We start from the raw sequence: 11,936 nt of genomic DNA, 5'->3' as shown, positions 1-11,936 counted from the left end.
TAAGTCTGGCACTCCTCTGCCAGTCTGGGCCATCTCCCAGCGATTGTGCGAGAACTTCTCCTGCGGAGACAGAGAAGGCATTGTTAGCCACACGTGTGGTTCACGGTGGTGGGAGAGAGGGTGTGAAGGAAGGGTTGGGGTTGAAGAGAGAGGGGGGGTTGAAGGAAGGGTTGGGAGCCGCATGGAGAGTTGAGGGGGATGGATGCTCGCGTGGAGGCAGAAGTATTTTGGGGAGGGGGGGGGGGGGGGGGGCGTTGGTGTCAACCCACCCGTGCTGTCCGGTGTAGCTCGTTCCGGCACTGGAGGCCAGTCCTCCTGGTCACACTCCCCAAGCTTACAGCTGCCGCCACCTCATCCCAGGCAGCACTGGATGTCCTGTGGCTGACTCTCCGGGACCCTCGGGGGAACAGGACATCCCTCCGGCCTCGACCGCATCTAGGAGCCTCTCCAGGGCCACATCGCCGAATCGTGGGGCCGGTCTTCTCGGAGCCATGGCTGCGAGCTGGCTGGGGTTGGCTGTGCAAGTGCTGTTTTTGTAAAAATAAATCTTTATTAGTGCCACAAGTAGGCTGACATTAACACTGCAATGAAGTGAAAATCCCCTAGTCGCCACACTCCGGCGCCTGTTCGGGTGCACAGAGGGAGAATTCAGAATGTCCAATTCACCCAACAGCACGTCTTTCGGAACTTTGTGGGAGGAAACGGGAGCACCCGGAGGAAACCCACACAGACATGGGAAGAACATGCAGACTCCGCACAGACAGTGACCCAAGCCGGGAATCAAACCCCGGTCCCTGGCGCTGTGAAGCAACAGTGCTAACCACTGTGCCACCCGCAAGTACTGTTTAAGTGCTGCTCAACCTGGTTAGATGGGGCTGGCGAACGTGGTCCCGGCGAATGGGCTGGTGAGCATTTATTTGCGATGTGAAGCCCTTGGGGCCCAATTAATCTCAAATACCGTTGCAAGCTTCACTGGGCTGAGTGCGGGGAAGCTTGCGGCAGTTCCCACTCACACCACACTTAGAAAACTTTCCAGAGAATTGCGCCCTTAGAATTCTTTTCAGCAATGGGGAGCTGAACTCACCGATTGGGCCGCCATTTTGAAAGGGGGTCGCCCACAACCCCACCCATGAGCAATGTCACCCCCCACACACCTCAAGTGAGAACAGCCCATTATGGGGTTTCTGGGGGTCCCTCCTCTTCAGGTCCCCCACGTCCACTTACAGGCTCCCACGTCTACTTACAGGCTCCGACTTCCAGGACCCCCATCCTACACACACACACAACCTCCCAGAGGCCCTTGCTTACATTCCCTGCACCTCCCCACCCTTCAGACTCCCCTCCACCCTCCTTTCATGGGCATTTCCCCCCTCGAGCCCACCTGGCAGTTCTCCTGCCAGCTTGGCAATGCCACCCAGGCACCTTGGCAGTGCCAGCTGGGCAGTCCCATGGTGCCCACAATTCAGGGGGAGGTCCAGGGAGCCACCCTGCACTATCCCTGACCACGCAGAGGTCTCCGATAGCCCAGGAGATATGTTTCAGTGCTGAACGATGCCAAGTTGTTGCCTCGCTGTAGAGGCCGTTTGATCCCGGGGGTCTGGTAGATCTCGGGGGGGCCGGCAGATCCCGGGTAAGTTCGCCGAAGTCGGGTGCATGTCTTTTGCTCCTGTCTCTTTCCTGCGTTCTTCTGACTCCGACACCTCCTGGGACTTGGGTAGATCCCGCGAGGCATGAAGGCTGTCGGGAAAGCTGTGGGAGGCCTCACCCGGCATCTACTGTCCACACCGCACTCGAGCGAGAGCGCAACACGGCTGGTGGATCGCGTAGGGACTGGTTTAGCACAGGGCTAAATCGCTGGCTTTGAAAGCAGACCAAGGCAGGCCAGCAGCATGGTTCAATTCCCGTACCAGCCGCCCGAACAGGCGCCGGAATGTAGCGACTAGGGGCTTTTCACAGTAACTTCATTTGAAGCCTACTTGTGACAATAAGCGATTTTCATTTCATTCCTATAGTTTATCAAGACTTAGAGTATAAATCTAGTTCCCCTTTTTACTTCCTAATTGTACCCAAGAATCCCGTTACACATTACAAGAACTTGATGGTTCATTTACTTCTCCTTCTAGAACTAGAACAAGTATGCCACAGCTCTCCAGAATTCACTTTGATTTCTCCTCAGTGTTCCAGCTGTTCTCTGTGGTACTGAATTTTATGAGGATCCTTCAGTCAGCTTTTGCCTGAGAAAACCTCCAATTTATCTTCAAAACCCCATGACGTTACCTCCATACCTCAGCTCAAGCTTGGATCTCACTACATTTGTGCTTAGTGGTTTCAAAATAAGGATCACCCCAGAGTTCCTAATGGCCTCTACACTTCTTGTCCTGGCTTTGGGCAACACAGATGGCTTTCTCCCAGTCTGATCTTACAACCCCTGATCTCACAGCTGCTTTACAGCCCATCTCTCTCTGCCTGTTCCCTGGCTGAACTGCGTATCCCAATGGTGGTTACTGTAGATTTCTTCTTCTAGCTCCAGGCCAGGTAAATGTTCAAGCCTCTTTTTCTCCCCTACGAACTCTGTCTCCAAACGGAGTGTGATTCTCACCCCTATTCCGCACAGTGAATGATAAAGTTAGTATTTTCTCTGCTTAAGGTGCCAGTCTGGCTAGTATTTATCTTCTTTGCACCTTCAGCTCTCAGTGCTCTGCAAACTACCAAGTGTGGGAAAATTGGATTAGAATAGAAAGGTGTTTGATGGCTGACACAGGCAGGTTGGGACGATGTGCTGTAAAAATCTATAACCCTCTGACCAAAACTGCAACTGTCTTTGTCTGTTCCCAAACCGAGCGTTCTTACAAATCAAAGGATACAGCCCTAAAACATAATAATCATATAAACTTCACTATTGTAGTACTATGAAGAGGTGGGGGGGAAAACAAGTAAATGTAGGTGGAGAGGGAATTCCAGAGAATTGAACCCTGACAGATGGAAGTGTAGCTGCCTATAGTGGGAAAAGGGAGGGAGAGATTCACAAAAGATCCGACTCAGAGGTTGAGAGTCGAGCATGGTTTCGTGGGCTACAAACATTTCCAATAGACATGAGGGGCAAGGCCATGGGAGGATTTAAATACAAAGATGATAGTTTCTAATTTCAAGCCTTGGCTATGGGGAGGCATTGAAGATGAAGGGTTTTGGGCAAGTAAAATCTGACATGTGTTTGCAGAATTTAAAGCTAGTTGAAAATGTGATCAGGATGGAAACCACTAGAACGGTCAAATCTGCAAGTGACAATGGCATAAAAGAGGGCTTTAGCAGCAGATGGTCTGAGTAGTGGCAGAGTCAGAGAGTTTTTACAGCACAGATGGAGCCCTTCGACTCATGTTGTCTGTGCTGACCATCAAGTACCTCATTACTCTAATCCCATTTTTCAGCACTTGGCCCGTACGACGTATCTTCTCAATTGTTGCGCAGGACATTGTCCCCTGCATCTTATGCATCTCTAGCCATTTAGACTGGGCGTCGATTAATAGAAGGAACATGGTTCCGGGTGCGGCGATGACCAGCTGAGTCGCACGTTTCGGCAGCTCCCTGTGAAACGGACTTTTGGGCTCTTGATAGGAGCCCCAACGGCAATTTTGACGGCTAAAAACACTGTGCGGTAAACCAGAAGGGAATCCCCCCTGGATACGGATGGAAAAAGGAGGAGAGAGTGGCCGGATTGCAGTGGATCCTTTAGAACAGCGGCAAGGAAGGCAAGCAAAAACCAAGATGGCGTCGGAAGGTGGCAGTTTAACATGGGGCCCTGAACAACAAGAGTTCTTGAAATGCTGTGTGGAAGAGATCAAAAAGGAAATGAAGAAAGAGCTGTTGGCCCCGATACTACAGGCGATCGAAGGGCTAAAGGAGGAACAAAAGACCCAGGAGCGGGAGCTTCGGGTCGTGAAGGCAAAGGCAGCCGAGAATGAGGACGATATACAGGGCCTGGTGGTGAAGACGGAGACGCAGGAGGCACATCAGAAACGATGTGTGGAAAGGTTGGAGGCACTGGAGAACAACGCAAGGAGGAACAACCTGAGGATTCTTGGTCTTCCTGAAGGTGTGGAGGGAGCGGACGTCGGGGCATATGTGAGCACGATGCTGCACTCGTTAATGGGAGCGGAGGCCCCGGCGGGTCCGTTGGAGGTGGAGGGAGCATACCGAGTGATGGCGCGAGGACCGAGAGCAGGAGAAATTCCCAGAGCCATAGTGGTGAGATTCCTCCGTTTTAAGGATAGAGAAATGGTCCTTAGATGGGCGAAGAAAACTCGGAGCAGTAAATGGGAGAACGCGGTGATCCGCGTTTATCAAGACTGGAGTGCGGAGGTGGCGAGAAGGAGGGCGAGCTTTAATCGGGCCAAGGCGGTGCTTCATAAAAAGAAGATAAAATTTGGAATGCTGCAACCGGCAAGACTGTGGGTCACATATCGAGGGAGGCACCACTACTTTGAGACGGCGGATGAAGCGTGGACTTTTATTGTGGAAGAAAAACTGGAATGAGCGGGTTATTAAAAAGAACGTTCGAACAAAGTGGTGGGGCGAATGTGGGGGGCAAAGAGGGGTTTTATGTACTAATCCTGCGATGTGGTAACCTTTCTCTCTCCCACAGGTGGTGATGGGGGGAGGAGGGGAGGTGGAGGAGATGGGGCGTTGGCCATTGGGGGCGGGGCCAAGGGAGAAGCGCGGGCTTGGTTCCCGCGCTATGATAATCATGGCGGGAAGAGAGAAGCAGGAAGGAGGGGGCGTCGCACGGTGCGAGCCGAGGTCACGGGGGGAAGCCGAGGTCAGCCAGAGTTTGCTGACTTCTGGGAGCAACATGGGGGGAGTAATTACGCTAGCGGGGGATCTAGCGGGGGGGGTGGGAGGGGGGAATTACTGGTTGCTGCTGCTGGGGAGAGGGGGGAGCTGGTATGGGAGAGGATGGGCGGGGGGGCACCGCCTGGGGGAGATACAGCTGCCTGGGAACCGGGTGAGGAGCTGGAAAAAGGTGATGGCTAATCGACAAGGGGGGGGGGCAGGAAGCCCCCCAACTCGGCTGATCACGTGGAACATGAGAGGGCTGAACGGGCCGATAAAGAGGGCACGGGTACTCGCACACCTTAAGAAACTTAAGGCAGATGTGGTTATGTTACAGGAAACGCACCTGAAACTGATAGACCAGGTTAGGCTACGCAAAGGATGGGTGGGGCAGGTGTTCCATTCGGGGCTAGATGCGAAAAACAGGGGGGTGGCTATATTAGTGGGGAAGCGGGTAATGTTCGAGGCAAAGACTATAGTGGCGGATAACGGGGGCAGATACGTGATGGTGAGTGGCAAACTACAGGGGGAGACGGTGGTTTTGGTAAACGTATATGCCCCGAACTGGGATGATGCCAATTTTATGAGGCGGATGCTAGGACGCATTCCGGACCTAGAGATGGGAAAGCTGATAATGGGGGGAGATTTTAATACGGTGTTGGAACCAGGGCTGGATAGGTCGAAGTCCAGGACTGGAAGGAGGCCGGCAGCAGCCAAGGTACTTAAAGATTTTATGGAGCAGATGGGAGGTGTAGACCCGTGGAGATTTAGCAGACCTAGGAGTAAGGAGTTCTCGTTTTTCTCCTATGTCCATAAAGTCTACTCGCGAATAGACTTTTTTGTGCTGGGTAGGGCATTGATCCCGAAGGTGAGGGGAACGGAGTATAAGGCTATAGCCATTTCGGATCACGCTACACACTGGGTGGACTTGGAGATAGGGGAGGAAACAGGAGGGCGCCCACCCTGGAGAATGGACATGGGACTAATGGCAGATGAGGGGGTGTGTCTAAGGGTGAGGGGGTGCATTGAAAAGTACTTGGAACTCAATGATAATGGGGAGGTCCAGGTGGGAGTGGTCTGGGAGGCGTTGAAGGCGGTGGTTAGAGGGGAGCTGATATCAATAAGGACACATAAAGGGAAGCAGGAGAGTAAGGAACGGGAGCGGTTGCTGCAAGAACTTTTGAGGGTGGACAGACAATATGCGGAAGCACCGGAGGAGGGACTGTACAGGGAAAGGCAAAGGCTACATGTAGAATTTGACTTGCTGACTACAGGCACTGCAGAGGCACAATGGAGGAAGGCACAGGATGTACAGTACGAATATGGGGAGAAGGCGAGCAGGTTGCTGGCACACCAATTGAGGAAAAGGGGAGCAGCGAGGGAAATAGGGGGAGTGAGGGACGAGGAAGGAGAGATGGAGCGGGGAGCGGAGAGAGTGAATGGAGTGTTCAAGACATTTTATAAAAAATTATATGAAGCTCAACCCCCGGATGGGAGGGAGAGAATGATGGGCTTCTTGGATCGGCTGGAATTTCCCAAGGTGGAAGAGCAGGAAAGGGTGGGACTGGGAGCACAGATCGAGGTAGAAGAAGTGGTGAAAGGAATTAGGAGCATGCAGGCGGGAAAGGCCCCGGGACCGGATGGATTCCCAGTCGAATTCTATAGAAAATATGTGGACTTGCTCGCCCCGGTACTGACGAGGACCTTTAATGAGGCAAAGGAAAGGGGACAACTGCCCCCGACTATGTCTGAAGCAACGATATCGCTTCTCTTAAAGAAGGAAAAGGACCCGCTACAATGCGGGTCCTATAGACCTATTTCCCTCCTAAATGTAGATGCCAAGGTCCTGGCCAAGATAATGGCAATGAGAATAGAGGAATGTGTCCCGGGGGTGGTCCACGAGGACCAAACTGGGTTTGTGAAGGGGAGACAGCTGAACACGAATATACGGAGGTTGTTAGGGGTAATGATGATGGCCCCACCAGAGGGAGAAACGGAGATAGTAGTGGCGATGGATGCCGAGAAAGCATTTGATAGAGTGGAGTGGGATTATTTGTGGGAGGTGTTGAGGAGATTTGGTTTTGGAGAGGGGTATGTTAGATGGGTGCAGCTGTTGTATAGGGCCCCAGTGGCGAGCGTGGTCACGAATGGACGGGGATCTGCATATTTTCGGCTCCATAGAGGGACAAGGCAGGGATGCCCTCTGTCCCCATTATTGTTTGCACTGGCGATTGAGCCCCTGGCGATAGCGTTGAGGGGTTCCAAGAAGTGGAGGGGAGTACTTAGGGGAGGAGAAGAGCACCGGGTATCTTTGTATGCGGACGATTTGCTACTATACGTGGCAGACCCGGCGGAGGGGATGCCAGAAATAATGCGGATACTTGGGGAGTTTGGGGATTTTTCAGGGTATAAATTGAACATGGGGAAAAGTGAGTTGTTTGTGGTGCATCCAGGGGAGCAGAGTAGAGAAATAGAGGACCTACCGTTGAGGAAGGTAACAAGGGACTTTCGTTACCTGGGGATCCAGATAGCTAAGAATTGGGGCACATTGCATAGGTTAAATTTAACGCGGTTGGTGGAACAGATGGAGGAGGATTTCAAGAGATGGGATATGGTATCCCTGTCAATGGCAGGGAGGGTGCAGGCGGTTAAGATGGTGGTCCTCCCGAGATTCCTCTTTGTGTTTCAGTGCCTCCCGGTGGTGATCACGAAGGCTTTTTTTTTAAAAGGATTGAAAAGAGCATCATGGGTTTTGTGTGGGCCGGGAAGACCCCGAGAGTGAGGAAGGGATTCTTACAGCGTAGCAGGGATAGGGGGGGGCTGGCACTACCGAGCCTAAGTGAGTATTATTGGGCCGCTAATATTTCAATGGTGAGTAAGTGGATGGGAGAGGAGGAGGGAGCGGCGTGGAAGAGATTAGAGAGGGCGTCCTGTAGGGGGACTAGCCTACAGGCTATGGTGACAGCCCCATTGCCGTTCTCACCGAGGAACTACACCACAAGCCCGGTGGTGGTGGCTACACTGAAGATTTGGGGACAGTGGAGACGGCATAGGGGAAAGACTGGAGCCTTGGGGGGGTCCCCGATAAGAAACAACCATAGGTTTGCCTCGGGGGGAATGGATGGGGGATATGGAATGTGGCAAAGAGCAGGAATAACGCAACTGAAAGATCTGTTTGTGGATGGGAAGTTTGCGAGTCTGGGAGCGCTGACCGAGAAATATGGGTTGCCCCAAGGGAATGCATTCAGGTATATGCAACTGAGGGCTTTTGCGAGGCAACAGGTGAGGGAATTCCCGCAGCTCCCGACACAAGAGGTGCAGGACAGAGTGATCTCAAAGACATGGGTGGGGGATGGTAAGGTGTCAGATATATATATAGGGAAATGAGGGACGAAGGGGAGACTATGGTAGATGAACTAAAAGGGAAATGGGAAGAAGAGCTGGGGGAGGAGATCGAGGAGGGGCTGTGGGCAGATGCCCTAAGCAGGGTAAACTCGTCGTCCTCGTGTGCCAGGCTAAGCCTGATTCAGTTTAAGGTATTACACAGGGCGCATATGACTGGAGCACGGCTCAGTAAATTTTTTGGGGTGGAGGATAGGTGTGCGAGGTGCTCGAGAAGCCCAGCGAATCATACCCATATGTTTTGGTCAAGCCCGGCACTACAGGGGTTTTGGATGGGGGTGACAAAGGTGCTTTCAAAAGTAGTAGGAGTCCGGGTCGAACCAAGCTGGGGGTTGGCTATATTTGGGGTTGCACAAGAGCCGGGAGTGCAGGAGGCGAGAGAGGCCGATGTTTTGGCCTTTGCGTCCCTAGTAGCCCGGCGCAGGATATTGCTAATGTGGAAAGAAGCCAAGCCCCCGGGGGTGGAGACCTGGATAAATGACATGGCGGGGTTTATAAAGCTAGAGCGGATTAAGTTCGTCCTAAGGGGGTCGGCTCAAGGGTTCACCAGGCGGTGGCAACCGTTCGTCGAATACCTCGCAGAAAGATAGACGGAATGGGAAAAAGAAGGCAGCAGCAGCCCAGGATCGGGGGGGGGGGGGGGGGGGGGGGGAGTGGGAGGAGGAACCAGAAGGACTCACAGGGTTGTTAATATATACTGTATAGTATGTATAGGTCGTTGCTACAGATAATTATATATTGGACTGTTAAATTATATTTTTGGAGAGTGTTACTTGTGACATGGCAGTTGCCAATTAGGGCTAGTTTTCATTATTGTTATTTATTATTTATTCATTTTTTGTTTATAAAATAGGTCATTGTTATTTGTGTTGTTATAATATTGTGTAAAGGATGCACAATGTACTGTGTTGGTTGACCAAAAATTTTCAATAAAATATTTAATTAAAAAAAAATAGAAGGAACATGGATCCTTGAAAAGGGCCTGCGAAATCCGCATGCAAGCGCGCCCAAGGCCGCCCTGGCCATTCCCAGTGATGTAGGCAAATGGAGCAGTTTTGGGCCACCTTCTCAATGTCGGTGTCGAGGCCTGGCCACCAGACATAACTCCGGGCCAACACTTAATTTTGGTTACACCTGGATGCCCATTGTGCAAGTCTCTTTGTATCAGCTCCTGTCCTTTTTCCGGGACAATCACACTCGTCCCCCACAAGAGGATGCAGTCTTCCACACTGAATTCTGAAAGCTTGGAGGAAAATGCCCACAACTCGCCTGGGAGCGGTCTATGTTGCCCACCATACAGGACTATGTGCCGAACCTTTGACAGGACTGGCTCCGTCTGGGTCCACTCACGGATCAGTGATGCCGTGACAGGCAAGGTGTCCATAAAATTTAGGGTTGCAACCACCTCACCGGTTGTGGGGGTCGACATGGGGCCAGTCGATAAAGGCAATCGGCTCAGCGCGTTGGCATTCGCTATCTGCGTTCCTGGTTTGTGCTCCAGAGAATACTCGTATGCAGCAAGCAACAAAGCCCAGCGCTGGATCCGTGCGGAAGCAATGGGTGGTATTGGCTTATACTCTCTGAAAAGTCCCAGCAGAGGCTTATGATCAGTCACGATAGTGAAATGGCGGCCATACACGCACTGGTGGAAGCGTTTCACCGCAAAAACCACTGCCAGGCCCTCCTTCTCGATCTGCACTTACTTTTTCTCCGCTGCAGTCAATGTGCGGGAGGAGAAAGCTATCGGCTGCTCGGCCCCGTTCTCCATCTTGTGGGAGAGGACGGCCCCAATACCATACGGGGATGCATCACATGTGACGAGCAAAGGCTTTCCAGGATCATAGTGGGTTAGTAACCCAGACGACGACAATTGTTGCTTTACCCGCCGGAAAGCGGTTTCTTGCGGCTGACCCCAAACCCAGGTGTGATTTTTCTTTAGCAGAAGGTGCAACGGGGCCAGCGTAGTTGGCAGATTGGGGAGGAACTTCCCGTAATAGTTTACGAGACCGAGAAAAGAACGAAGATGCGAAGCGTCAGTCGGGGCGGGGGCCTGTTGAATCGCGCGCACCTTCTCTGCGACGGGGTGCATACCTTCGCGGTCCACCCGCTAACCTAGGTAGATTACTTCCTTTGCCTGAAATACGCACTTTGTGCGACGTAAACGGACTCCAGCCTCCGAAAAGCGTCTAAGGACAGCCTCCAAATATTCCAAAGGTTCCTGCTCCGACGTCCCTGTAATCAAACTGGAAAATTTCCAGTTTCTACCAAACTCCAGAACTACCCTTAGTGTTGGGTGGGGTTACGGGGAGGGGGTGGAATTGTTGACCTTGGGTAGGGTGCTCTTTCCAAGAGCCGGTGCAGACTCGATGGGCCGAATGGCCTCCTGCACTGTAAATTCTATGATAAAACGTCATCTAAGTAGACAGCGACACGCAGTAAACCTCTCAAAATGCCCTCCATAACACATTGAAAAATAGCGCAGGCAGAGGATACTCCAAAGGGCAACCGTGTATATTCATACAGGCCCCGGTGTGTATTAATCATTACATATGGTCATAAGGCAGGGTCCAGCTCCAACTGCAGGTAGGTGTGACTCATATCTAATTTTGTGAACGAGAGTCCGCCTGCAAGCTTCGTGGAGAGATCCTCTATGCGAGGCATTGGATATCAGTCGAGTCGGGAAGCCATATTCACTGTAAGTTTATAGTCGCCACACAAGTGAACTGTGGCATCTGGCTTCATTACAGGTACAATTGGTGCTGCCCAGTCAGCGAAACGGACGGGCCTGATAATACCCAAGCTCTCCAAACGAGTGAGCTCCCCTTCTACCTTCTTGAGCAAGGCGCAAGGCACCGGGCGCGCCCGGAAATAGCGCGGCGTGGCTCCTGGTTCGACTTGGATACGGGTTACAGCCCCTTTTATTTTCCCCAAACTGGGCTGGAATACATCTGGGTATCGGTCCTAGCACCTCAGTCAACCATCCAGAAACTGTTTGGAGGATGTGCGCTCAGTCAACCCTCCAGAAACTGTTTGGAGGATGTGCTGCCATTGCAACTGCAAATGGCGCAACCAGTCCTGACCCAACAGGCTGGGCCCATGGCCGCGCACCACGATAAGTGGGAAACGCCCCTTCTGCCATCCATAAACAACAGGGGTCATTGTAGTTCCTGCAATGTCCAGTGGTTCCCCCGTGTAGGTGGCCAACCTGGCCTGTGTGTCGGTTAATGCAAGGGTCTGTATACCCTGCTTCATGCGGTCAAATGTCCTCTGGGCGATCACGGAGACCGCTGCGCCAGTGTCCAACTCCATCTCAAGCGGGTGACCATTGATCCGTACTGTCACCTTAATGGGGGCCAAACGGGGAGCTGCCACACAATGCAGCTGCAGGCAGTCGTCCTCCGTCTCCACGTCCTCAGGAGTAGTTGCCACAGGTTCATCCACATGGAAGGTACGGCCCCTGGGCTGGTCCCAGTTTTGGTCGGAACAAAGGCGCCTCTGGCACCCCCAGGACCGGCGTCCACGACGGGGTCGGCGCCTACAAGTCTGGCAGGGATATGGCTCCTCATCCATTGGTTCTGGAGAAGGCTCCCTTTGGGGAGGAATTTCCGACGGCCACCGGTGTCAATCTGGACGTCGCCTCGCCCAAGGTACCACAGGAGTGCGGGGGGGGGGGGTTTGGACGGAAGGGGTTGCGCCCCAAGGCATGC

This window comes from Scyliorhinus torazame, chromosome 1 (assembly GCF_047496885.1).
Source record: "Scyliorhinus torazame isolate Kashiwa2021f chromosome 1, sScyTor2.1, whole genome shotgun sequence".
In the NCBI taxonomy this organism is placed as follows: domain Eukaryota; kingdom Metazoa; phylum Chordata; class Chondrichthyes; order Carcharhiniformes; family Scyliorhinidae; genus Scyliorhinus; species Scyliorhinus torazame.
Note: the sequence above shows the minus strand (reverse complement) of the source record.